This window comes from Lissotriton vulgaris, chromosome 8 (genome assembly GCF_964263255.1).
Source record: "Lissotriton vulgaris chromosome 8, aLisVul1.2, whole genome shotgun sequence".
Lineage (NCBI taxonomy): Eukaryota > Metazoa > Chordata > Amphibia > Caudata > Salamandridae > Lissotriton > Lissotriton vulgaris.
Window position 1 is genome coordinate 609,713,446 of NC_141696.1, and position 27,580 is coordinate 609,741,025.

Here is a 27,580-nt window from a genome sequence, read left to right on the forward strand (position 1 = left end):
TATGGCTGGGTTCAAACTAAAATGGCATGGTGAGGAAAAAAACGATGGATTTAGGCCCAGATATCTGTACTGGGGTGAATGTATGATATTGCTCTGCATTCTGTCCATCACCTGTTGTTTTTGCATTTGTCACCCCGAGTGGGACGGGTATGCTCAGACATGAGTCCCGTGTTCTCCATGCCACTGGAATCAAACTATCCAGGCTGATGAGGGCTGAAAGCCCGAAACCGGTCCTTGGATGCTTGTTTCCAGTCCAGGGAGGACCTGGCTTGGCAGTTCGGGCTGGACTGTACCCATGGGGCACAGGGTCAAAACTGATTTGCATATGGCTGGGTTCAAACTGGAATGGCACGGTGAGCAAAAAATACGATGGATTTAGGCCCAGATCTCTGTACTGGGGTGAATGTATGACATTGTTCTGCATTCTGTCCATCACCTGTTGCTTTTGCATTTGTCACCCCGAGTGGGACGGGTATGCTCAGACGTGAGTCCCGTGCTCTCCATGCCACTGGATTCAAGCTATCCAGGCTGATGAGGGCTGAAAGCCTGAAAACGGTCCTTGGATGCTTGTTTCCAGGCCAGGGAGGACCTGGCTTGGCAGTTCGGGCTGGACTGTACCAATGGGGCACAGGGTCAAGACTGATTTGCATATGGCTGGGTTCAAACTAGAATGGCATGGTGAGGAAAAAAACGATGGATTTAGGCCCAGATCTCTGTACTGGGGTGAATGTATGACATTGTTCTGCATTCTGTCCATCACCTGTTGTTTTTGCATTTGTCACCCCGAGTGGGACGGGTATGCTCAGACGTGAGTCCCGTGCTCTCCATGCCACTGGAATCAAGCTATCCAGGCTGATAAGGGCTGAAAGCCCAAAACCGGTCCTTGGATGCTTGTTTCCAGTCCAGGGAGGACCTGGCTTGGCAGTTTGGGCTGGACTGTACCCATGGGGCACAGGGTCAAAACTGATTTGCATATGGCTGGGTTCAAACTGGAATGGCATGGTGAGCAAAAAAACGATGGATTTAGTCCCAGATCTCTGTACTGGGGTGAATGTATGACATTGTTCTGCATTCTGTCCATCACCTGTTGTTTTTGCATTTGTCACCCCGAGTGGGACGGGTATGCTCAGACGTGAGTCCCGTGCTCTCCATGCCACTGGAATCAAGCTATCCAGGCTGATGAGGGCTGAAAGCCCGAAACCGGTCCTTGGATGCTTGTTTCCAGTCCAGGGAGGACCTGGCTTGGCAGTTCGGGCTGGACTGTACCCATGGGGCACAGGGTGAATACTGATTTTCCATATGGCTGGATTCAAACTGGAATGGCATGGTGAGCAAAAAACGATGGATTTAGGCCCAGATCTCTGTACTGGGGTGAATGTATGACATTGTTCTGCATTCTGTCCATCACCTGTTGTTTTTGCACCTATCAGGAGGGGGCATGGTATTTAAACCTTTGATGGCGCCCTCATCCTGTTTACACCATTGGCGCTGAGGAAGGCAGAGAGAGAAGTCAAAATGCATTCGCCCTATATATGGTGTTATCTACAATAAATAAGCCTCCACTGTCTCCCCTGCTGTGGCCTCTTCTTCTATTCGTGAGAAGGTTCTTTATATATATATATATATATATATATATATATATATATATATATATATATATATATATATATATATATATATATATATATATATGTTCTCAGCTCTTCTTTGCCCAAGGTATTGGGACAGCTCCAGTCCGCCATCCAGCGCAAGCAAAGCATTGGACCGCTGCCAGGGGCAGCGCGTGACTTCACGTGAGGCGAAAATCACTGTATTTTGAACCTACGGCCCAGCGGACACTTATTCTGGGGGTTTGAACGGTATGCGGGGACCGGAGGAGACACTGAGACATTATTTACCGGCACTTGTACTCACTGGGCCTTACTTTGCACTGCTCCAGCCAACATAGGCACAATTTTGAGTAAAATGCCTCCACGCAACACTTACCCGGTACAATGAACTCTGGGAGATGCAGTCTGATACCATGCTGCATCCAGTGGGCGGATACAAGACTGATGGGGGCGAGCATTTCCACCAATGGGATGTGCAGAGGATAAATTTCAAGGCGGTGTTCATGCAAGGCACGGAAAGCATCGGCATCTGAAGAAGGCGAGAGTACGCCGAAATGCATCATGCCACACCTGCTTGTCAATAAAGTGCCTCCCTGAAGAAATCCTCGTGTGGCCTCTTCTGCTTCTTCGCACTGAAGGGGAGCTTTGGTAATTTGTGCGCGTCAGCCAGAGACGCGGAAAAGGGGCCCCGTTCAGCAAGTTTGCTGGGGCTTTCACTGGCTCCTGCTGTTCTCAGCTCTTCTTTGCCTAAGGTATTGGGACAGCTCCAGTCCGCCATCCAGCGCAAGCAAAGCATTGGACCGCTGCCAGGGGCAGCGCGTGACTTCACGTGAGGCGAAAATCACTGTATTTTGAACCTACGGCCCAGCGGACACTTATTCTGGGGGTTTGAACGGTATGCGGGGACCGGAGGAGACACTGAGACATTATTTACCGGCACTTGTATTCACTGGGCCTTACTTTGCACTGCTCCAGCCAACATGGGCACAATTTTGAGTAAAATGCCTCCACGCAACACTTACCCGGTACAATGAACTCTGGGAGATGCAGTCTGATACCATGCTGCATCCAGTGGGCGGATACAAGACTGATGGGGGCGAGCATTTCCACCAATGGGATGTGCAGAGGATAAATTTCAAGGCGGTGTTCATGCAAGGCACGGAAAGCATCGGCATCTGAAGAAGGCGAGAGTACGCCGAAATGCATCATGCCACACCTGCTTGTCAATAAAGTGCCTCCCTGAAGAAATCCTCGTGTGGCCTCTTCTGCTTCTTCGCACTGAAGGGGAGCTTTGGTAATATATATATGTGTGTGTGTGTGAGAGTATAAATATCTTCACGAAATTACTAGTTTGCCAATCACTTCATCTGCTTTCTGGAAAGTTTTGGGGTGATCCGTCAAGCGGAGGCCAAGAAAAGGGGGCCAAGAAAAGGGGGTTGAACCGCTGAATGGAATTAAACCAAAGTTGACAGAAATGTGGATCTTGGTCCAGAAAGAGTGCTTTTTGTAATTGTGTGTTAATCTGTTCAGTAGTTTTTGAGTTATTAAAGTAAAAAGATTTATGTATATCTAGAGAAGCGGATTTACTGCGGCTGAACCACAGAGCCATGCGGCTACAGCAATGCTGTGATTGCCTGGCCCCAACTTGGGAGGAAAGTAGCGGCTGCCATTTTGTGCATTGGGACTCAGTACTCAGGGGGGAATACTGTTTAAAGTGACAGAAGAGGTTAGGGTAGAGGTACCCTGACTCCATAGGACTGACGGAGGGGTCTATGAGAGACCCCTCATGGGAAAGAAAATGTCAAAAACATTTTTTTTGCTGTCAGCAGATCCACCTCGATGCTCAGTGTGACCCCCTGTGTGCTCCAAGGCGGGTCTGGTGATATAGATCCCAATTAACAAAAATACACATACACCTACTCACACACCCACACAGCAACTCACACTCACTCACACACCCACACAACCACTCAAAACACCCACTCATACACCCTTACAGCCACTCACACACATACTCACAGACCCACAAAACCATTCACACATAATCCCAGAGCCAAAACACCCACACAACCACTCACACACCCATACATCCACTCACGAACCCACTCAGACCCACAAAACCACTACCAAACCAACACACAGTCACGCATACAGCCACTCACACACCCACTGACAACCCCCTACAGCCACTCACATACCAACTCACAGACCCACAAAACCACACACACCTACTCACAGACCCACACAATCACTCACACTCTCATTTACACACCCACTCACACACCCACATAAACAACCATACAACCACTCGCACACCCACTCACACTGCCATAAAACCACTCACACACCTATTCACACAGCCACTCCCACACCTGCTTACATACTCACACACCAATATAGCCCCTCACACGCCACAGTCACTCACACCACCACTCACACTCCAGCACACGGGAGAGATACAATTATAGAAATTGTTATAGCATACATTTGCATTAAATGTGTTGTTCTATTAGTATTGAATGTGTGCTATTGGTTGGTAATGGATCCATAGATCCATAATATGAATTTGAAAAAAGAAAGACTTGGTGCATTGCATTTACAGAAAGACTACATAGGTTGCTTACCTTCATTTTTAATTCTATTTTTTTAATATATAATAAAAATGAATGTGTGAATAAAATGTATTTACAAACTTGTGAAAATGTTACAGGGACATTATAGTTATGACATAGCATTAAAATCATAGAAATTCACTGACAAAAACAAAGGTTAAAGGAACATTATAGTTAGGAAATATAAATAAAAACAACTTATAAAATCACTGAAAAAAACAAAGGTTACAGGGACCTTATAGGTAGGTTCAGATTTTTCAGGTACAAACCCATAGAAGTTCAGCAGTTAAAGTTGCCTGAGCTGCCTTAGCAAACTATAACTTACGCACTTATGTACTGCTTATGACCTCACAAATTACATATTTCATGACATGGTCAGATACATCACTGATGACATCACTGATGAGATCTCAAATGGCATCACTGAAGACATTACCAATGACATCATCTTTTTATTCCTATTTGTGTCTATATAAATTTGGATTTTTTTATTACATTTATTTTATATTTACTTTCTAACATACCTTCACTTTAATAAATTTGCCTTTGCATTTTCTTTAATGCATATAGTTTTAAAGTATTTCCTAAGTGAAGTTTTTTAAAGTAGTAATATCAAATGTAAATGTGTATGATTACCTACGTCATGTAAATATTTTTGTCCACTATATTCTTGTCGACACATTGGTTTTGCTTTACATAGCTAAGTATATAAAGTCAATATTTTAGCCCTGAATATTTTTTCCGAAATCCCTCAATTTTATATCATAGAATCCCAGGTTGTAATAAATAAGCGAATGTTGGCATGGCTTGAGATTTATGGATACACCACTCTGAGTCCCATGTGGATTAGAAAATACAGGGGTTGAGAATAGAAACAAGACAGTCAAAAGACAATCACAAATCCACCGAAACAAGAACATTTAAATATTCAGCATCAATAGATTATATTGCCTAAAGATATCTTTATGGTCATTTTTTACTACTAATCCTATTCCTTCTCCTATTCTTAGCTATCTAGAGGCCACTCAGTAATGGCATTACCAATGTTTAATTTAAATGAATGCCGTGCTCATAGCTCTGTTCAGAAGTCCACTGTTAGACATGTCAGCCTTAGGGTGGTCTTCTCCCAAACCTTTTGCCGTAACCCTCTATTTTTACTGAATTCATTTTTGTTAGCCTTAGAATTATGTGCACTTAATCACTGCTTAAGTGGTTGTGCTCTCTCCTTTAAACTTGGTAACATTGGCTTACACCTGATTGGCATATTTATTGTACTTCTAAGTCCCTTGTAGGGTGGTATATCATATACCCAGAGCCTGTAAATTAAATACAACTAGTGGGCCTGCAGCACTTATTGTGCACCCACTTAAGTAGCCCCTTAGACCATATCCCAGGTAAATGGTAAAGTTGGATTTTAAGTTAAAAATTTGAAAATGCCATTTTTAGAAAGTTGCCATTTTCCAGCCCTATACTATTTGGTGCTCGGAACCTCTCCTGGGTTACATGCCTGGGTGTATTTGGCAGTTGGACTTTGTTTATTCTTCTCAGAAAGCCACACAATAGAGTGGTTATGTGTGCCTGGATAAGCCATCAACTGGCAGGCTGGGGGAGTGCAACTGGCCACAGTGCCACTTGCAACTGAACAGGCTGTGCTCTGCCTCCACACAATTGATTTGCCACCTCTGCATTGTTCATGCAGCCAGCTTGCAGCCAGGGCAAGAAAGTCAGGAAACTTCAAGCACTTCAAAGTTATTTTTTTAGAAATGTCTCCTACTTCAAAAAAGGCCCCATGTATGAAAAAGGGGCCCTCGACCCACTATTCAGTACAACGCTGTACTTGAAGGATTACTGTGCTGCTCCTCCAGAAGGACTGCTGCTCTGTTACCCAGCTGTAAAGGTCAAATAGTGGAATAGTGTAAGAGGTGTGGTGAAGCGGCCATGTCGACTGACTCCAGAACCCAGGGGCTGACAGTTCAATACCCGGCACAGGCGGCAGATCAGCCCATCATCATGTGACTCTGGGCAGTAGCTCGCTTAATCTTCCCGACGCCCCCCAGCGCCTTGATACCTTTGGGTAATTGTTAGCGCTTTACAAATACTGGACATTTACATATACTGATTCTTAAGTGAAGCACTGGACCTACATGTTGAACTCAGGACTACCAGAGTGACTCCAAGGGCCAGTTGGCTGGCCTTCTGATCAGAAGCCTCAGGAACTGAACAGGTTCCAACCACCGTGAATCCAGCACCTGGACTCAGGTTGCTGTGATTATATGCCCCAAATAGTGCCACCTCGGTCCAGGACCCTTGGAAATGGAACTGAAGGTGCTCTGCAGGCCCAGCTGTGGTCCTGCGGGCAGAACGACATAACTCCTTGCAGCTCTGCTTTTGGATCACCATTGCAGCAGCCATGCATCCCTGATGCAGGACTTTGCATCACAGCCGGCAGTCTCATAAAAACGGCTGCTGTACGATGCATCTATGATGCAGGCCTTCGCATTGCAAGGCCTTTGTCAATGGCATCCTTGATGAAGACGTATGACTCCACATTGCAGCCCTGCAGCTTCATAGGAACCACTGGTGCATGACGCATCTTCGACGCAGGACTTTGCATCACAAGCCCCTTCTTGAATTCATCCTTGAAGATGACTCAGGACCTCATCCCTGCCCCGCATCTCCTCGGTACTGCCGCTGTGTGAGACGCATCCTCAATGAGAGATCACGTAACTCTCACAAACCAGAAATTAAGGTACTCTTGTCCAGTGGGCCTCACTTTATCCGGCCTGGGCTTCATCACGTTCAGACTGAACTTGTGACTTTATCCTGGTCCAGCAAGACTAGGCAACCAAGGCTGGCGCTTTGCTCTCAGAGGTAATAATTTCACTTAAATCTTCAATATTAGATATCTTCGGTTCTACTGATTGGATTTTCATTGTTTTGTTGTCAAATAGTTTATTAGAATTCATTTTATTTTAGTAAATTGGTGTGGATTGTTATTGTGTTGTTTTCACTTTATTATTGTTTGTGTGCTGCATAACTACTTTACACGTTGCCTCTAATTTCAGACTGACTGCTTTTGTGCCAAACTACCAGGAGGTTAAGCACAGATTAATATAGTGAACTTTGTGGTTCACTCTGATGGGGATTGTAGCTGTTGTTTGAACAGGGGTACAGACCACCATTCAACCAACTTACACATTTCTTGCACACACTTCCAATGCCATTTAATGCCAGCCCGAAGAATACCAAAGCTGTGCAGTCTTCAATTCACTTCAGGTTTCTGTTAGCTACTGCCAGACTGGCAACCTGAAGTTCCAGACACTCTGAATCTTTAGGTCACTGCTTCTGCCCTTTATTGCGGGTTTCCCGTCTTTCTCTGCCTTTAGGCTTTGTTTGTCATTCCCTCTCTTGCTATAGAGAAATGTCTTACGCAAACAAATAAGTGCTGGTTCTCAAAAAAAAAATGCTGGTGGCAACCACCCATCTCAAATCAAACACTGGGCATGACTACAAACAGGCATCATTTAATGTTGCTGATGAGACCGGGACCTTTAGCAGCTTTCATGCGTTCGAAGAGCAGGTATAAAAACAAAACTAAACACTGATGCATAGTTATTTTAAATTACAATATCTACATAATTATGTCCAGAAATAGTCAACAGAATGCCAGCTCACTCTATTTAGTGTGCTGGCATTCTGTTCTCCCAGCGCACTCTATCTAGGCAATGTGTGTGTCGTAGAGGTTTTGATGCTGTTTCTGTAGGGTTTATCCTATAATCAAATGTTTCTGGTTGAAGCCCCAGCCATAGACGTAATTTAGCGCTCGCAGCTTTGACACCTGGCTTGCCCATTGAGACCTCAGGCAGTGCATTTTGTGGCACCTGGCCTCTGAGATGGCAAAAGTAATGCCAAGAACAGAAGCAAGGCAAGCAGTGCTGTTTACTTTTGGCAGCACCAGCTGCGAACTGAGGCATTCAACTTCTAGCTCAGTAAAGGAAATGAGGCTACAGCAGTGCAATGTATACCGTCTTGAATACAGTTTAAAAAGAAAAAAAAATGTTTAAGCAAGATGTTGTAGATTTCATTATTGCAAACATATAGTAAATTATGTTTTGAGTAAAAAAAAACTTACCTATGTGGTGTAGTGAGTGATATTTCCTAACAAGTGATGTTAATGAAAATTAATTAACAATCATAAGGATCAATTTATAACGATAACTTGTTCACAATGTTCTATATAAAGAATTACAGGTGAACAAAACAAAGAATGTTTTTTGTGCGTTTTCAGTAATTTACCAATACATTTAATGCCTAAGGTATATACTAGGGAAACTATTAAATCATGAGTTTGAGGGATAAATAATTTGGCCTACCAGTGCTTTTTTTGGTCCAGCATTCGAAATCTCTTATATATACTTTAGCATAAACTTATTTACTTTAGTATATACTCATATGTGTATGTACTTTGTGGGCTCTGGAGATCAGCCCTAGGACTTGTCTGCTTCCGCTTAGGGGCTTTTTTTCAGTTTCTCTGCCTCTATTTAACTGTCTTGATAGAAAACGACCAGCAGAGGTCAGTAAAATACCAGAATCACTTTAGCATTCTCTAAATTCCAGTCCATAGAAATGGTCTTTCACAATCACAGGTAGACAATAATATTTATTTCAAATCTTGTATTTTCAGTGATATGACCACCGAAGGCCCTGATTTTATATTAAAAACAGAGCTTTTGACTATACCATTTCCTGCTGAAAGGCAATATTTCTCTCCATGTGTTCTCATACCTGGCGCGTCACACAGTTTGGTGCTTACTTTCCCTCCATGTTAAAGAACAGTAGATGTTTCAACACCCATGCTAATGTGCTGCATAACTAAATACATATAAGGTCCCAAAGGCGAGACCGATTGTTTTGCAAATGCTTGTTTTTATTATAGTGGCATTATATTATCCTATTCCAATAAACACATAATAGTTAGTGCAATAAAAAATGTAAAAAGTGTAATGTTTCTAACATTGCAGTGCCTTATTTAAAATGTAGGTGGTATTTAAAATGGAACTTTATTTATGTTAAATTGTGTTATTATATAATTAGCACTTATGAGACTCAATTTCAGGAATGTCAGTTATTGTGATTAGTGTTAGATCATCAGGGATAAGGTCTTTGACATGACTTCCTCCGAGGATTTAGGGTCAGATCATGTATGTCACTTCATGTAATGTCATTGAGTCGAGAAGGTATGTGATGTCACTTCCGCAACCCCAGGCATTTTAGTAAATTGACACCCATGGTCCCAACTCAGATAAATAACTGACTGGACTGCTCCGTATGCTATGTCCCTGACTCATTTACACCCCAGAGTCCACATTTAGTTTCCCACATGGTCCAGCCCAAGTAGACTTTCACGATTTTCAAAGAAAGGGGCATGTCACATGGAATTCAAAATCTTTGTGCACTTGAGTAGCACACTATGTGCTTGGAAAACACGCACCTGGTACAATGACAATTACACATCAGTAGTGATTTCAGAATTCAAACACTTACTCTACACAAAGGTACACGTGATGCTACATTTTCAAAAGAAAGGATAGATAGGCTGGGTATTCAGATCGTGATTGGTGGATGATGTCGTGGCTGGGTGGGGCCAGGAAGAAGGTTATCTGTAATTGACATTCTCCTTTCTCAGAAAGATGATGCAAAGACATCAAAGTATTTGGTTTTCCAATGTTCTTATTATTAACAATCTGGTTGATATACTGAAAAGTTAAGCAGTCAGTGCATTATACATCTTGTCTCCTATATAGATTGTTGGAAGACCTGAAGGGAAGGATAACCGGTGGGCATACAACCTAAGGAGCCATGTCTACATCAGCATGACAAAAAACAACCAATCTTAAAATGTGCTTCAATGACTCACCCTTTCTTGCAAATTCTTTGTGTGCTTTCGATGATTTTTCAACTGCATGGTAAAAAAAGTAAAAATAAAGGTTTGAGATGGGATATGTTTAAACTGAAAAACATGCACGATGAACATCAAGACATTTTCTGCCTGGGGAAGGGACTAGTCACCTTAAAGAAGTCCAAGTACTACAGCAGCAGGCCTATGTCAATGTCTTTCCCGTCACAAGCCCACTTGGCCTTCCTTCCACATTACTTTCTGGGTGCCTTGAAGTAAACGGTATACCTGTGTCTGCCCGCCTGCCGCGTTCAACGAAGTGCACAGCTTTGAGCAAATTACTTTTGTTTTTCATAAGAGATTTACATTTGCCTTACTCAGTGCCAGCTTAGGGCGGTGGGTTTAGTGTCCCTGCACCAAGCCCCAAGCTCGGGGGACGCTGCGTTTTTAAATCTCCTAAGTGGTTAAAGGGAGCTGTTGCAGAGTTTTGACCAGTGGTAGTTTTGACTCATAAAGTTGGGCAGCGGTTTAATGTGCCTGCTGCAAAGCACAATGTGTAACATGCAGATCACGGAATTGTATTTTATTTAGATAGCTCAGTGGGCTACTCATTTTCCCACAGAGATCCTTTTATTACTTGCAGTGTATAAGTTACAATCTTTTTAATATAGAGCAGCGAGCTACGAACTGCCACCAAAATGCTGCATGCAAACTGCATGGCATAGGTTCAGACCCCTACGTTTCTTCCCCAATCTTTGGCTACTTTAAGGTTGCTAAAAAGGGATTCCTTTGAATAATACGTCCATATTAGTAAAGGAAGCACCAATCACTGTGTTAAATTTTAAATCCTGAGTTTGTGTTTCTCCAGACCAAACCCTCTTAACATTTAATGCATACCAATATGGATGATATGTGACTCTTACACCACACTCTACTCACTGCCTTATGCAGCAATTCCTATACAATGATTTACACACTTGTAGGATTCATCAGTCACTGATAATGTGTATATGTTGTAAGAGGCTGATTTATGTTAACTGGCGCATCCCCAGGGATGCTCCAGTTAACATGCGCCACAGTGCGCCGCAGCTCCGCCACCCATGGTGCGCCGCATTTATAATGCGGCGCACCATGGTGCAAAAACGGCACAGATGCGTGACGCATCTGTGCCGGAAATGTGGCGCATTGCTGGAGTTGCGTCGCAAGCGCGACGTAGCTCCAGCAAGGCTCGGGGGTGTCCCATCTACACAATGCTGCATCAAGACCTATGCCTGCTTCAAGCAGGCGCAGGGTTTTGACGCAGCATTGGCCAGAAAGTGACTGAGTGGAATCTCATAGATTTCACTCAGCCACTTTCAGGAGGCGTTCCCCCCCTACGTCTCCTGATTTACCGAATCAGTATTTACTGATTCAGTAAATACCGAATTGGTAATTCCAATTGATTCAAATGGGCCTCCAGGTCCATAGGAATGAATGGGAATTACTGATTTGGTAAATACAGAATCGGTATTTACCGATTTGGTAAATACCGAATCGGTAATACCGAATATTACCTATTTGGTAAAATTTACCAAATTTTTTGCTACATACCATTTACCAATTCTGAAATACTGAATCAGTAAAATTCCGTATTTTAGAATCCGTAAATGTATATTACCTACATCTGGCCCTAAGTTTGGTAATAACCAATAAGGTTTCACTGTCCTCCATTTAACCATTACTCCATTATTTCTGTCAACCTATACATCCTCCATTATCTAGAATTTTTTTCAGCCCTGTCTCAAGCAAATCTTAAATAAAAGGGAATTATTATTGATTATTCAGTTTGGCATTATAGACAAATTAAAGGCAGAAGATAGCAAATTGTTATTAGGTAATATAAAATCAAGTCATGCAATTGCAAGTAAACATGGGTACAACTGGAAGAGAGGAGGCAACACAGAAGACGAGCAAGTACACAATTGTATTTAATGAAGAGGTTATTGGAAGTCTCACCATACAGATCATGGGAAAATAGAGCTAACCCTCCCCAGATGTATCAACCACCCCCCACACATTTTGGACAACAGGGGACAAAGATGAGCATTAAAACCCCCATCTCAAATAATATGCAACTCATTGCCTCTGGTCTGTATATAATCACCAAGTTCCTTTTCTGGGGCATTGATACTATCGGAGCGCTATGTGCTTTTTAAAATACCCCTCACACACTAAAAAAATCCAGTAGTGTCATGCTTCATCATTGGGGTCTTCCCGTCCCTCTACGGGGCGGGGCGTGCTACGACCTGACCGACTACGCGGGAGCACTAAAGTGGTGACAGGACTATGTGATGGTGCAAGGTGTCAGTGAAAGTGTAGGGACCTAACAATGTGTGTGAGTACAAAAATTAAAAATCCTCTGGCTAGTAGAAAAAAACAATTTATTAGCTTCTCTAGCTGGGGACATTAAGAAGGGGGTTTTGGGGTTGAGCCGATCGCTACAACCTGGTCTACATGTTTCGTAGGCAGTCCCCTACTGCCTACTCATCAGGACCTTCTACTGGTCCCTACGGAAATAAGCTCAGTTGCTAAGTATTGTCAGCCTGTCTTCCTAAAAACTAACAGTAAAATTCCACTGCTAGTTTATGCTTCAGGGCATGAGCTGGCCCCCTGGGAAGCAAAAATTGTCAAAATAGGTGACCCAAATGTGGTCTCTGTAAGGAAAAAGGGAAAAAAAGGGAGACACAGATATTTACATTTATAGCTGTGAATTTTGCGCTTTCATTATTGTTTGCGCCACAATTTCACTCATCAAATCCATTCACCCATTACACAGAGAATGACTTTTGAACTTTTATGGGCAGAGTGATGGTTCAGTCTGCCATCCCCTGGCTGTACGTAGGTGATACCGAACAGTGGACAAAAAACACACAGATGTTCATAGTAGTAACTGTGGTTTGTCACTGCGCTTACATAATTATCTGCGCCACAATTCTTCTTTTCAAATTTCATTAGCCCATTGCCAAAAGCCCTAATACAAGACTTTATGGACAGAGTGATGATTCAATCTGCCATCCCCTGCCTGTCCGAGTAAATTCCCGAACTTGTACGCGCCCTTTGTAATTAGGGCTGGTTCTATCTCCACACACACACATCATCGCGACTCAATGCATACAACAACATTTCACAGGATTAAAAAGGAGGAGCCCGATCTTTCATATTAGTCTTAAGGTTATGGTCACTGAAACAATAAAAGTCCCTGAAACAATAAAAGTCCCCACAAACCAGGGCGCACCCCTGCATTAGAATGGTAACCATACATACTGTTGTGGCAAGTACGTGGTGCCCCATGAGCTGACAATCGGTAGGATTTCACCGCGGCGCTCTGCAAGAAAGAGAGCCACGCCCTTAGCGTTTTTTGTTCAAACTGTTCGGGAAGTGGAAAAATGTGTCTCAAAACCCACTCGTTTTAAGACCTGGGGTAAGGGTCTGTAACTTACTTTGTCCGCATAATCCCTAAGTCTTACTTCTACCGGTGTTGCCGCTCTGCTGAATGCTCGCGTGTTAGGAGCACTGAATCATTTAAGCGTCAATGCGCGCTGGTGCCGGGTGTGTCCAAACACTAGCGCGCTAACCCAAAATGGTTACCCGTAATGGAACATTGGAGGGTCAAAATGCGGAAGTCTCCCTTCTATGTCTATTGTTACTCATGGTAATGTGAAATTGATCGCTGTTCGCGAATTATGACAGGGAAGATTGTACTTATACTGTTGGTACTCAGATTTTACCTGCACAATGACAATCTTAATGCAGAACAGATCGCTATTCACAAATTATGACAGAGGAGATTATGCAACAGCAAAATAGAGCGGAAGCCATAATATTATAAAAGGGTCAATAGTGGTGGACCTAGATTGGGAGGTATTGGAGTTCTTGCAAGTTGCTGGAAACATGTATGGAGGGTTAATAGAATTTAGCTTGGAATATTTACGCAGTTCTCTGCCTAGAATTAATAAAAAAAGTATTGGGTATACAGATTAAACAGCGAAATTCGCTGTGGGATATGTTTATGAAAAACATAATTATTATGTGGGTTGAGACTTGACCCCTGTGCTAAGGTTGAGCACAGTAGTCATACACCCGTGGTGCTGTATACAGCACCACGGGAATACAGCATTTCGCGAACAGCGATCAATTTCACATTACCATGAGTAACAATAGACATAGAAGGGAGACTTCCGCATTTTGACCCTCCAATGTTCCATTACGGGTAGCCATTTTGGGTTAGCGCGCTAGTGTTTGGACACACCCGGCACCAGCGCGCATTGACGCTTAAATGATTCAGTGCTCCTAACACGCGAGCATTCAGCAGAGCGGCAACACCGGTAGAAGTAAGACTTAGGGATTATGCGGACAAAGTAAGTTACAGACCCTTACCCCAGGTCTTAAAACGAGTGGGTTTTGAGACACATTTTTCCACTTCCCGAACAGTTTGAACAAAAAACGCTAAGGGCGTGGCTCTCTTTCTTGCAGAGCGCCGCGGTGAAATCCTACCAATTGTCAGCTCATGGGGCACCACGTACTTGCCACAACAGTATGTATGGTTACCATTCTAATGCAGGGGTGCGCCCTGGTTTGTGGGGACTTTTATTGTTTCAGGGACTTTTATTGTTTCAGTGACCATAACCTTAAGACTAATATGAAAGATCGGGCTCCTCCTTTTTAATCCTGTGAAATGTTGTTGTATGCATTGAGTCGCGATGATGTGTGTGTGTGGAGATAGAACCAGCCCTAATTACAAAGGGCGCGTACAAGTTCGGGAATTTACTCGGACAGGCAGGGGATGGCAGATTGAATCATCACTCTGTCCATAAAGTCTTGTATTAGGGCTTTTGGCAATGGGCTAATGAAATTTGAAAAGAAGAATTGTGGCGCAGATAATTATGTAAGCGCAGTGACAAACCACAGTTACTACTATGAACATCTGTGTGTTTTTTGTCCACTGTTCGGTATCACCTACGTACAGCCAGGGGATGGCAGACTGAACCATCACTCTGTCCATAAAAGTTCAAAAGTCATTCTCTGTGTAATGGGTGAATGGATTTGATGAGTGAAATTGTGGCGCAAACAATAATGAAAGCGCAAAATTCACAGCTATAAATGTAAATATCTGTGTCTCCCTTTTTTCCCCTTTTTCCTTACAGAGACCACATTTGGGTCACCTATTTTGACAATTTTTGCTTCCCAGGGGGCCAGCTCATGCCCTGAAGCATAAACTAGCAGTGGAATTTTACTGTTAGTTTTTAGGAAGACAGGCTGACAATACTTAGCAACTGAGCTTATTTCCGTAGGGACCAGTAGAAGGTCCTGATGAGTAGGCAGTAGGGGACTGCCTACGAAACATGTAGACCAGGTTGTAGCGATCGGCTCAACCCCAAAACCCCCTTCTTAATGTCCCCAGCTAGAGAAGCTAATAAATTGTTTTTTTCTACTAGCCAGAGGATTTTTAATTTTTGTACTCACACACATTGTTAGGTCCCTACACTTTCACTGACACCTTGCACCATCACATAGTCCTGTCACCACTTTAGTGCTCCCGCGTAGTCGGTCAGGTCGTAGCACGCCCCGCCCCGTAGAGGGACGGGAAGACCCCAATGATGAAGCATGACACTACTGGATTTTTTTAGTGTGTGAGGGGTATTTTAAAAAGCACATAGCGCTCTCATCTTTATCACCCTAAGAGAGAGTACTTTCACTATATTTTCATCACTGTAAAACCAACAAATAAAATACATGTCCACACATTGATAGAATCTCTTTGTTTATATATATCGTTTTGGAGGGTGATTCTATCAACTCCTCTGCACTTCCCTGATTGTTTTGGCATTGATACTATCAACACTATGATTATCAAACGGGTTATTATAAAAGTTGATTAACAAAAGAGCCAAAGCCCCATTCATCTCTAAGCCTAGCATTTGATAGTGTGGGTAATCAAGAGAGGACTTTAGGCTTCCCAGGAAACAGGAACAATTGTGGTCTTGCTCCTGTTTCCAAAGAAATAGTAGTCTGAGTAAAATTGAAAGGCCATACTTCGTCCTATCAGCTTTGGATGGTAATTGCAGGGGCGTGAAATGTTAAGTAACTGTCCAAATAGAAGGTATGCATAGGTTGAGCGAAAGAGGGCTGGTGGAGAATTCACATAGTCTATGTAGAAGTCAGTTGATCTATTTCACTAAATCAAGGGGGACCTAGTCCAAAACCACATCTCTAAATGGAGGAAAGGATCAAGTTTCTTATTATCTCCTGGTCTATAACAAATTCCTAGGGGAACAGCTTTAATCTTGCTAAAACCTAAAAATTATTAATTAAGTCTGCCCAATAAATTCCCACAATAGTGGCAGTTATAAAATTCACCACCACCACACAGTCTGCTGAGCATGTCTTGTATCATCACACAATCTCTGGAGCATGCCTTGTTGTCCATTCCCCACAAAAGCCACATTTTACACCAAAGTTGTATCATCAAGAATATGCTGGGTATTACCCACTCGTATGGATAACCAATGCACCATCCTATTTCGCAATTCGTAAGAGTGTTCATTATGAATGATTATAGTGCAAGGGATGATTATCTTTTAAAATGATGACATAAGGGGCCTGATTATCAAACTTAAGTTAGTAGTACATTTTGTAGTATCAGAAAACATACTACAAATTGCAATTCACAAACCACTAGCAGAGTTTTACAACTTCACAATGCCTATATTTGTATGTGTGGAGCTTGTAGTAAGTTTACGCTCAGTTTGTGAATATCAAAAGTAGTATACTCACTAAAAAGTGTAAACTTATTCAAAAGTGTAAGTTGGCTTTGTGAATCATGCCTAAAGCTGTTGTCGCAATATGGCTGGGAAATTTTGATTTTTCACAGCCTGGTGGGTAGAAAATTCTGATCCTGATCTTGCGAAAGACACGAAGGCTAAGATTATGCAAATCCCCTTTATTTCCAGCTCATAGCAGCAAGAATTGAAGAATATAGAACAATAATAACATTATAACTGGCTATAAAGTCCACCCACATGCAGTATGCTCACTTCTTTAGCGTTGTGAACAAGATAACATCTGAGGTCCTTAACTTGCAAACAAAAACTTTCATCAGTGGGAAAAAATGTCTTACTCTGAAAAAGATTAAATCAGTACATTCAGCAATTTTACTCTATTAAGGAGGGTATCAATGTGGAGGGATAATCTTAGCCTTCGTGTCTTTAATAAAATCCAGATTTTCTGGAAACCAGGATGTGAACAATCTAAATTTTATGGCATGACACGGAGGCTAACATTATGCAAGTTTAAAGTGCATTTAACACATTGTCAATCCCACTTGTAACAGGTCTAAAATAGTAATATTTAAACACATACTTTAATTGGACCAATCCGCAGCCCAAAGGATATCCTGCACACTTCCCCCCAGGAAGAAAGCTTGGGAGGCTGAGGCACCCCTAAGGGAGAGTGCGCCAAACATAGAAATGTCTACACCCGCTTCTTTCTTTACTTTCTCACTCCTCTTGCTAAGGTGGGAGAAGAGACTTCTCTATGAGGAAATCTATGACAAATTAGCATTTTTTCTGTATTTCCTCTCAGGCACACAGTATTTCTCGCATACTCCATTCTCTTGCCTCAAACTTCCTGATTATTTGACTCAGGCCGAGACGCGGGGGTCTACGCTAGTACCAGGCTACGAGACACACATACACGTGTCGCCATTTACCGGACCGATTTACTTTCGGTTTTCACATTTTTTTCCTATTTGAGATACTCGAACGACCCCCTATTGACCTTATATGAGTACACTGACTGAATTATTGCTCTTCACGCACACGCGAAGTACCTTACCTATATGGATGATTAGAGACCATTATTTTTGACTCTCTTGTTATTGAACTTGGCCTGATGATTATTGCTCATCGCCTTTGAATTTTGCTTTTGAACCCAACCAGGTTGGAATTATCACCGGTTCAGGGATTACATATACAGTCTATTGAGACCTGAGCCCCGAAGAGTCGGAGATTATTTGTCTCAGACAAAACACGTGTCGGCTGGCTGTTTTCTGTGCAAACACACATTAAAGAACAGAGGAAATCACAACCAGATTATGTCTTTGTTGTCTCGCATATGATTACATACTGCATAACTTTGATTATATGTGTGCACAGGATTGTTGTAAACTGTTATATGTGGTTTGTTATAAACACAACTAAGGGGTTTATAGGGTCACCCCTTTCCTGTTAGCACCATTGGATTTAGTACTGTGTCGGACTGACTTCCGAATTTCTCGCTGTGCACCACCAACTCCTCTGTACGAAAACCCTAAACTCTCATACTAAATGGTCTTTGTTCATCTTTTGAGATAAAAGCTAACCCCCTCAGGCTGGGAGGCCCTGCTGGTGATGTCTAAGGCTCTCACGTCTGAGGTCCGCCTAAAAGATACCAGACAGAGTAAGACAGTGAGTTTATAAGAGATATGTTTTAGGGATAACCCAGAATTTTCTCCCCAACTTACTAAAACCTGTAGAACATCTCTAACGTCCCATAGAGCAGCATATTTTGTAGAAGGTGGGTTTAGTACCTACATTATTCCCATGATTTTTTGAGTCAATAAGTTTTGACCTGCAAAGATTCCATCTACACGGCAGTGACCTGTGCAATAGCTGATCTGTAAACATCAACTTTTCGATAAGACAGTCCTGCTGTGAATAATTCGGATAAGTAATTAATTGCATGTGCTAGATCATTGTAAAACAGGATTATAATGCTATTGAAGACACCAGCAAACCCATTTTCTCCAAGCCAGTCTGTATGCGTTCCTTGTGCGAGGTGCCCGTGACTCTGATATGAGTCTGAAAGCGTCTGACAATGTCTCCTGAAATCCTCCAGGCCATCAGCATTAGAAGGCACTGCTCTACAAGGGGGTGTGATCCTCCTTCTGGGCTTGTAATTATTTCCCTGAAGGTTGGAATTAAGATTGGCAAATCTATGCTTATTTCCGATACGATTGGGGACCAGGCTTGTGACCTCCAAAGAGGTGTTTCACTACTGGTTCTCCTTGCTCCTGCATATGCGCAACTGTAGTCTTGGTAGCAGGACAAACAGAGGAAAAGCATACAGCGCTATGCCGCTCCAATTCTGAAGGAAGGCATCCACCCCTCCGACTTGAAGGTCGGGCATCCAAATGAAAAGGCTTGGAAGGTGGGTGTTCAGTCTGTCTGCAAAGAGGTCCACCCGTAGAGTCCCCATCTCATCTTGATATTCAAGAAGATTTCTCTGTTCAACCTCCAAATTCTGAAGTCTCTGAAAATTCGGGAAAAACAATCCGCAACACCATTGTTTAATCAGGGATATGTCCGACTACTACTGAGATGCCCTTGCTTAAGCAGTGACCCCAGAAGACTTTGGCTAAGTCTATAAGCCCTTTGGAGTGAAGGCCCCCATCTGGTTGACATATCTGACAGCAGATACGTTTTACATGCATAGCATCACTGTTGGACTTGGCCTTTTTCCCCCAAAATTTTTCGCTTTTGACCCCCTTACCTAGGATGTCTCCCCCATGGGATTAAACCTGTATAGGCCATGTGTGGTGTGAGACACTTTGTTGAAACTGTAAAATTACATGTCATAATGTGAGCACTTGTAAATATCCCCCATTTTGAAAATGTACCTGACTAAAATGCTCTGTGATTTTAAAATGGATGCCATGGCCCTGGGTAGTACCCCCTGACTGCGTTAGGTTGGCGGTCTAGTTAATATTACCCAGCTACCCCTAGCTTTTGGAGGGAAAGCCTGGCACCCAGGGTGCTCACCCCCTCCCCTAGAACCAGTTTAGGCTAGATGTGCCAACATTCTAGAAGGTCCTGGCACTGCCTGGGAGGAGGGTATAAATAGGGGGAAGTGTCACCAGAGAGTCAGTCAGCGCGGGGACAAGGAAGGGAGGGGACCTGCTGTGAGGTGCTACCGCCACATGGGCCTGTGAGCTGGGCCCTGCACCCCTATAAACCCCCCCTCTGCTGTCCCCCTGGGCCCCTGAAGGAGGAGGGCCCACCTAGGTCCCTGTCACTATTGGGACCTTGTACCACGCCAGCACTGCTGAGGAATGCTGTGGACCTGAGCCCCCCAGGAGGTGAGGAGTGTGCCCCTGGGGTTGGCTAGAGGAACTGTTGCCCCCTTGTGAGGTACTGCCTGGAAGGCGCTATTCTGGGGAAGTTGATGCCCCCAGGGAAGTTGTGGCCCCTGTGGAAGCGCTGGACGGGGAGGAGCGTGCCCTCGAGGAAGTGTGACTCTTAGACTGCCCCTGGAATGCTGCTGGCCCTGGAAGTAGTATGGGCAGGGAGAGGAGCAGTGCGCTGTGCATAGCGCCATTCTCCTGAGGAGAATCACGCTGGAGGAGCCTACCCTCGTGTCAGCGCGCTATCTGCCATGTGATTAATTAATAAAGAAGGGAGCCTACCCCTTTATCGCAGCCCGGGCGCTGAGGGAACTGTGAGGAGAAACAGCGCTGAGGAGCCTACCCTCGTGTCAGCGCGCTGTCTGCATATAAATAATTAATTAAAAAGGGAGCCTACCCCTTGTGCCGCCGATATTACCGCCGCGGCCCGGCGCTGTCGTGGGGACCCCCCACTGTGGTGGGTGTCGTTGCGGCGGCCCCCGGTACCAGGAGAGGGCCGCCGAAGTGAAGGAAGGGCCGCGCTCGGCCCTGAGGCCGCCGACTCCCGCATCACGTGACGGGGGAGCCAGGCCGCATCATCGGCCCGCCCCCGCCGCGCACGGATTGGCCTGCGCGGCCGTGACCTGTGAAGCCGCGCAGGGATTGGTTGACGGCCGGCAAGGCCAGAAGAGGCGGAATCGGAGCCCGGGTCCCCGTGAGGTAGGAGGGGGACCCGGGTGAAGCGCTGGTGTGGAGCCCCGTGGACCGAGCGACCGGAGCGGGAGGCCACCCCGCCGGTCTGTGACCTGAGTGTGGGTCCGGGAGGATAGGCGGGGCCGGGGCACGCTGTTGGTGCCAGCCCCGCCTTCCCAAACCAAGCCGGGAGAGAGGCCGTCAAAGGAGGCCAGCCGGAGCGGGTGCCCACACTGCCGGTGAGTCCCCCGCCCCGCTCAGGAGAAACGAGGGGCCGGCATTGAAGAAAAGAGCCCCCCAAGGAGCGCGAGACAGGGGGTGGTGTGGAGAGTCCCACGTGTGGAGAGAGAGACAGGCAAGGGTTGCCCAGGCACAGCGTTGGTGCCTACCCCGCCCTCATACCACGAGGAGGAGCAGCCGGAGGGGGAGAGGGAGCGACGAGGCACAGGGACGGTGCCAGCTCATCCCCTGTCCCTAGGGAGGGACCAAGAAGTTGAGTGAAACCCTCCTTCAGCCGCCCTGAAGCCCTGGCCCCGCCAGATTGGCCCCAGGTCTAATGTTCATTTAACCATCCTTTTTCTTTTCAGCTATGGACTTTGGACTCAACCCCTTTTTGTCCCATGTAAATAATTCCCCAGGATGTACTTGGCTCTGGCGCCAGTTGGCGCCTTGTTGTGATTATCAGTGTATTTTTCCTTTTTACCTTGCAGGTTGGAGATAACACTAAACTTATTCTTTTCCAACCAAAGGTGGAGTTGCGTCTCTTTTGTTGTGTGCCTGGTGTGTCGTCTGTGGGTACTGCGTGAATGCTTCACATGTCCTTGAAGTTTGGCCTGCCCGCTTGATGCCATGCTACCCCCTTGAAGATTTGGGTAACCCCCATTTCCAACAATCACCAAACACTTCATTAGGTCCTTGGTGAAGCAATCAATTGCAAATTAGCCTGCAAGTAATTCCAAGCAGTTGATGTGTAGGTCTTTCTCCTGATCTGTCCTGCGTCCCCCTGTTGATGAGTCGCCACATCTCACACCCAATCCCTCTAAACTTGCATCCAATTCTATCACTATCTCCAGTTCTTCTCCAAAAATGGCTCTGACATTCAATGCTACTGCATTCCTCAACCAGCATAATAGCTCTGTCTTTGAGTCTGGGTCTAGAAACAACATTTGAGAATAAGACTGACTTGTTCTCAATTTTTTGCTTTGAGTCTTTGAAGTGCCTGGTAGTACAAGGGGCCTGGATCAATCTCTTGGATTGTTGAAGACAGGAGACTTGGATCCTTGCTAGAGCCCTCAAAGGGAATTCCGTCCTTGCTAAGATTCTCATCAATTGTTTGCAAAGTTTTCATCACTTCTCCCCTGGTAATTTTAACTCTGTCCATATAGTATTTATGATAAACCCCAAGAATTGAGTTTCCTGGCTTGTACAAGCAAGATTTTTTCTTGTTTATCATAAAACCCAAAGTGTTCTAATAGGTTTATCGTAAGTTCTTTGTGACGTGAGACCACTTCCTTGGATTGGCCCATTATTACTGTATCGTCTAAGTAAAATATTAATCTCACTCCTCTTGCCCTGAGTCAACCCGCTACTGGACGAAGGACATTAGTGAAACACCAAGGGCCAGAGGAGAGTCTGAAAGGGAGACTGCAAAACTGCCAAAGTTTGCCCCCCCCCCACCTCCACCCCAAGGGTAAATTGATGACATTTTTGTTGTGGCGGCCAAATTGGGATAGTCAGGTATGCATCCTTGGAGCTAAGCGAATTAGCCAATCCCCGTTTTTTAACACATCTTTTAGGAGGTGTATTCCTTACATTTTGAAATGGTGGTAGACCACCCACTCGTTCAACTCTTTTAACTTTATCACTGGTCTCAGCCCTTTGTATTTTTTCTCCACCAGAAAGATATTGCTGATAAAGCCTGATTCTGTTCCCTCTCGAATTGCCCCTTTGGTCAATAAGTCTTCTACCTCTAATGATACTAGGAATTAATCTTCTTGTGAGAAAATCGTTTCCTGAGGAATTTTCTTTTATATTGGTGTAAACATGAATTCAATGTTGTACCCCTTTATTGTCTCTAGAAGTAAGTAAATTCTTTATTGACCGTACGATTACTTTAAATCTTTCCCGTAAAACACAGTAAATAGCTAAAATACAATAAAATGCATCATGCCAGCATGGGCGCAGTTTTTAGCAATATGCTCATGAAAGAAACTGCGTTACCATAAGTTTAAAAATATGTATGGGCTCCAGCTCAACCCAAAATTTGCACCTGTAAAATGAGAGAAACCCCTATTTACATGAAATTCTTCAATTGTTGTTACCAAGTCTGATTAAACACCCTTCGAGGACCAACTCTCTCTTATAGTCTGTTTGGCCACACTGTGGGCCCTTAAGTTAGGTAACTTCCGCCATGGATGGGGCGCCAGGTGATTTAAATACTGGATTGATAAAGCTCTCAGGTCAGCAGCCTGTTGCTGGGAGTCGAGTGTTATTCTTATTTGGTGAATTAATTTTCTGACTCTAGCCAGTAGGCAAGCAGTTGTTTCCAAAAAACACCATTCCGAAGCGTCCCTACTTGTTCTGAAGCCCTTGGACTTTAGAGCTGGGCGCAAAAGACGATGACAATCTGCAGCTAGTTTTGGGCAACAGCATAAAAGGTGCAGCCAGGATTCCCTGTGATAATTACATAACCGACAAGAAACATTATTGTCTATTCACGCCCATTTGGGGTTGAAGTCCTGGATCCTAAGGGCGGTTAGGCGAAAAAACTAAATTTTCCTTCTGGCTTGTGCCGAGAGTGCATCGCGCATGTAAGGTTGGGCTTTTCCGAGAGTGTATGAGTTGTAAAGCGGCAATGTAAAAGAATAGTACCGGAGTGAGGATTGATCCAGTTCAAATGAGAAAGTCTGAACTTGGCTCTTCATGGAGGGGCATGCTCTCTGCCTCTTTTTAAAGGCGATGTACGGCTTGGTCCAGCTTAATATGCCACGAGGCACCCTCGGACCTGAAGATCAGCTTTAAAGAGTGTTTGAGTGTCTTTTCTAGTGCTTTCAATGCTCCAATTTAATATTTTATTAGGTTCCCCTGAAGAGCCAAGTTCGGTCTGTTTAGGCCTATCTCCAGCCTTAGCCTGGTGTTTCTAGCATGTCTGAATGCCTGCAGCACTGTTTTGTATGCTTTTACCTGAGCTGCATTGATAACCCTCGTTAGGGTGCCTGGAAAGGCTAAGTGACCATAAGTAATTGCAGGCATTAGTTTGGCCCTAAGTACAGTCGGCATCGGCTCTATCGATGGGCTAGCTAGACTGTAACTCAGTCATCTTATGGCCAAAATGATTTTGTTGATTCTTGACTTTAGCTCCCTTATATGTTTGAAAGCTGTGGCCCGCTCTGTTAACCATACTCCAAAGTAGTTGTAGGAAGTAGATGTTCTAATTGGGTGCTTGCCAAGGGACCAGGTTACTTGCCTTTTATGGAGGTATTTACCAAAGATGATAATCTTTGTTTTGTTTTCAATAATTAGCAGACTGTTTACCTGATTGTAGACTGCCAGACTTTTTAATGCTCCATTGGAGCCCCACCCTTGTGTGATCCATGATCAGGGTGTCATCTGCATATTGGAGGATGTCTGTAGGACCCATGGATCCTGACTCATCAAGTTCCAATTTCCACAAAATTGAGCTAGTCTGCCTCCTACTTTTATAGGGTTCTCTTAAGGGTCTTTTGTAGCTCTTACCTGTTGAGAAAGCTCTTTGTCTCTACTCTCCTCTGAAGCCTCTCTGCCACGGAATCTCTGCTTTTGGGGGTAGAAGGTTGAGTGGGAAGTGAAAGTTTGGGATTTAAATCTTGTACCAAGTCCCAGGTAGGGTCTTGAGGAGCTTTGACCACAGCTGAGGAACTGACCCTGTGATCTCCTGGCCATGCCAAAAACACTGTCTTGGTAAACTTTCTTGATGTATTTTGCGACTTTTGAATTGAGCTGAACTCTCCCATGTGCTTGACCAAATCCCTGATGAAATCATCCCCAAAGAGTACACCCTGAGAGGCAGTTTCCCTGTCTCCAGTGGCCAGTTCAACTAGTTTGGGGTCTATTTTCAGCAATATGCTCTTTCTTCTCTCATTGGAGAATGCAGTATTTGCATTACCCTGGAGGCAGATGACTCTTTGCACCCATTGGCGTAGTCCTTTAGGGTCAATGAGGGTGTCTTCAAGGTAAGTCACATCAGCCATCTCGAACATCTTTGTCAGTGGGCCCATAATGTCAAGTAGGCGGTCTTGATAGGACTCTAGTCCTTTATCAAGACCTTTCCTAAGGTCCTTTCCTCCCTTTGCAATGAATGCTACCACCTTTACATCTAGGCCTGTGTTTGATGTGACCTTATCTGGGAGGGAGGGGCGCGGGCACTCAGATCTCAAGCGAGACCTAACATCTTACGGAAACTTCTTCTGAAGCCAAAAGGAGAGGTACTCAGCGATGTGCTGAGATGAAGCCCACTCTGGGTACAATGGAGTGCTTAATCAGCCTTGGGTGAAACATGCTTTCCCCAAACGGATCTACTACAATGCCCATTTTTGACCCAGAGACCTTTCATGCCTCATCAGTTGTACCCATATTTTTAACCTCTTTCTCTTCAATATCTGTATGGAAATCGGAAGAGAAGGAGAGGTTAATTTCTTCTTCTAAACCCTAACCACTATCGATGGGAACGGGTAATTCAGAGCCCTCTTCTTGTCCATCTGTCATGCCCAATGCACCATCCATGTCACCGCCAAGTCGTAATGTAACCTGGTTTGAGGCTTTGGATTTTTAGCCCCCTTAGGCAGATTTTTCCTGCACTTTTTTTTCTCTGGGCCTGAACTACCCCATCTGTTCCTTCGGGGTGTTTTGTGCCAGCAACTGGCCAACCATTCTTGGGCCGGGCCTCCAATTTTGTATTCATTGTGTTGTCCAGTGATCCATTACCTTATCCACGGCTTTATTAATGAATCCCTCTAGTTTTAATTTTATAGCCTGTTAGAATGGTATTAAAGTTCTATATTCTTCAATTGTTGCTGCTGTGAGCTGGCAATAAAGGAGATTTGCATAATGTTAGCCTCCGTATCATGCCATAAAAACAAATGGAGATGGACCACAAACACCAGATCACAGCAAATAATTTGGATACTGTTTGGGGTATTGTGGAATATTTGACATAGAGACTGAAATAAGGCTCAACCATTGTTCCCAGCGTAGTCCTCCCTCAGCTTCTGCTCGGATCTAACTTTTTGCTTCGTCCACATATGTTTCTTATGACTTTTATGTGCAATCCTAATCACTTAGGACAGTTATATTTTCAGTCGTTAAAAGAGTCCACAAAGTTTGTGAAAGTAGATTCAAAAGGCTTTGGCTGATCAAGCATGGAATCAAACAGGCCCCTAACAGAACCATCAGCCGACAAAAGATAGTGATTAATTTGCTCACACAGGGATTGTTGTTATAAAGTGAGCTCTTCCCTTCCGGTCAAACGATATTGATCTCCATAATGGCATTTACACAAACCATTCACATTTGGGGCAGATGTTTTCTTCTGTCATGCAGCATGCAAGGATTATTCAATGACACTCTAAGTTGGACCACATTCTTTAAATCCTGACTAAATCGAGCAAGAGGCTGCATAAACACAGTGGGCTTGATTATGGATCTGGCAGTCCACGGACTTCCAGACTCATGGGAACGTGGTGGTGGCAGTCTTCCGACCGCCCAATTACAATTAGGGCAGTCGGAACACCATTGCATCACCACAGCCGCTAGGGAACCGCCATTTCCTGGAAGTGGTGCAGCAGTGTTGAGGCAGCAATATGCTTTGTAGGACAGCCCGACAAGCACATTACAAGTTTCCTCTCTGTCACAGTTTTCGGGTGTTTCCTCCTCCATGAAAACAGTGGCAGAGAGTTTACAGAGGGGGCCCGTTTGCCTCTGGGCCATGAGGTGTATGCAGTGGGGCACAACATGTACCCCCCTTGTGTGAATGCACCACAGTTCCTGGATGGCATGGAATTTACAGTCAATGCCGTGCAGAAACTGGTTTTGGCGTTCCCATTGCTATGGCCATTTTCTGAGGCACTGCCGCAGGAACATAAAAGAAAAAGCCTGACATGAGAAACACTCATAATCTGGTGGGTGGCTCGTCGACGGTTTTAGCGGTGCAGCAGCAGGGCAGACCTGGCACCCCACCACTAAACTGGTAATCAGGCCCAGTAGAGGTAATAAGTGCTTCAGATACAGAATGTCGGGTCTCCTGAATTCTCTCGTCCACATAAACAAATCCTTTATAGATTACCCCTGTTGCGCTGGACAAAAAGTTGTCAATTGAGGAAGTGGCAGTGTAGTCCTTGTTGTCTAAAATATTGGCAGACTTTCTCTTATCCATAATGGGCCGTGTCCAGAGTCAGGAAAGGAGTCTCAAATCTAAAAACCAAGAGGAATAGCCCAACTTATTTTCTTTTGGGGCTCTGACGAGCTCCGAGGCATCCATGTTGGCCCGGTATTTGCCTGGGCGTTCATCATTATCACATGGTCTGGAATTGCCTTTTATTAACATTACTGGAAGGAG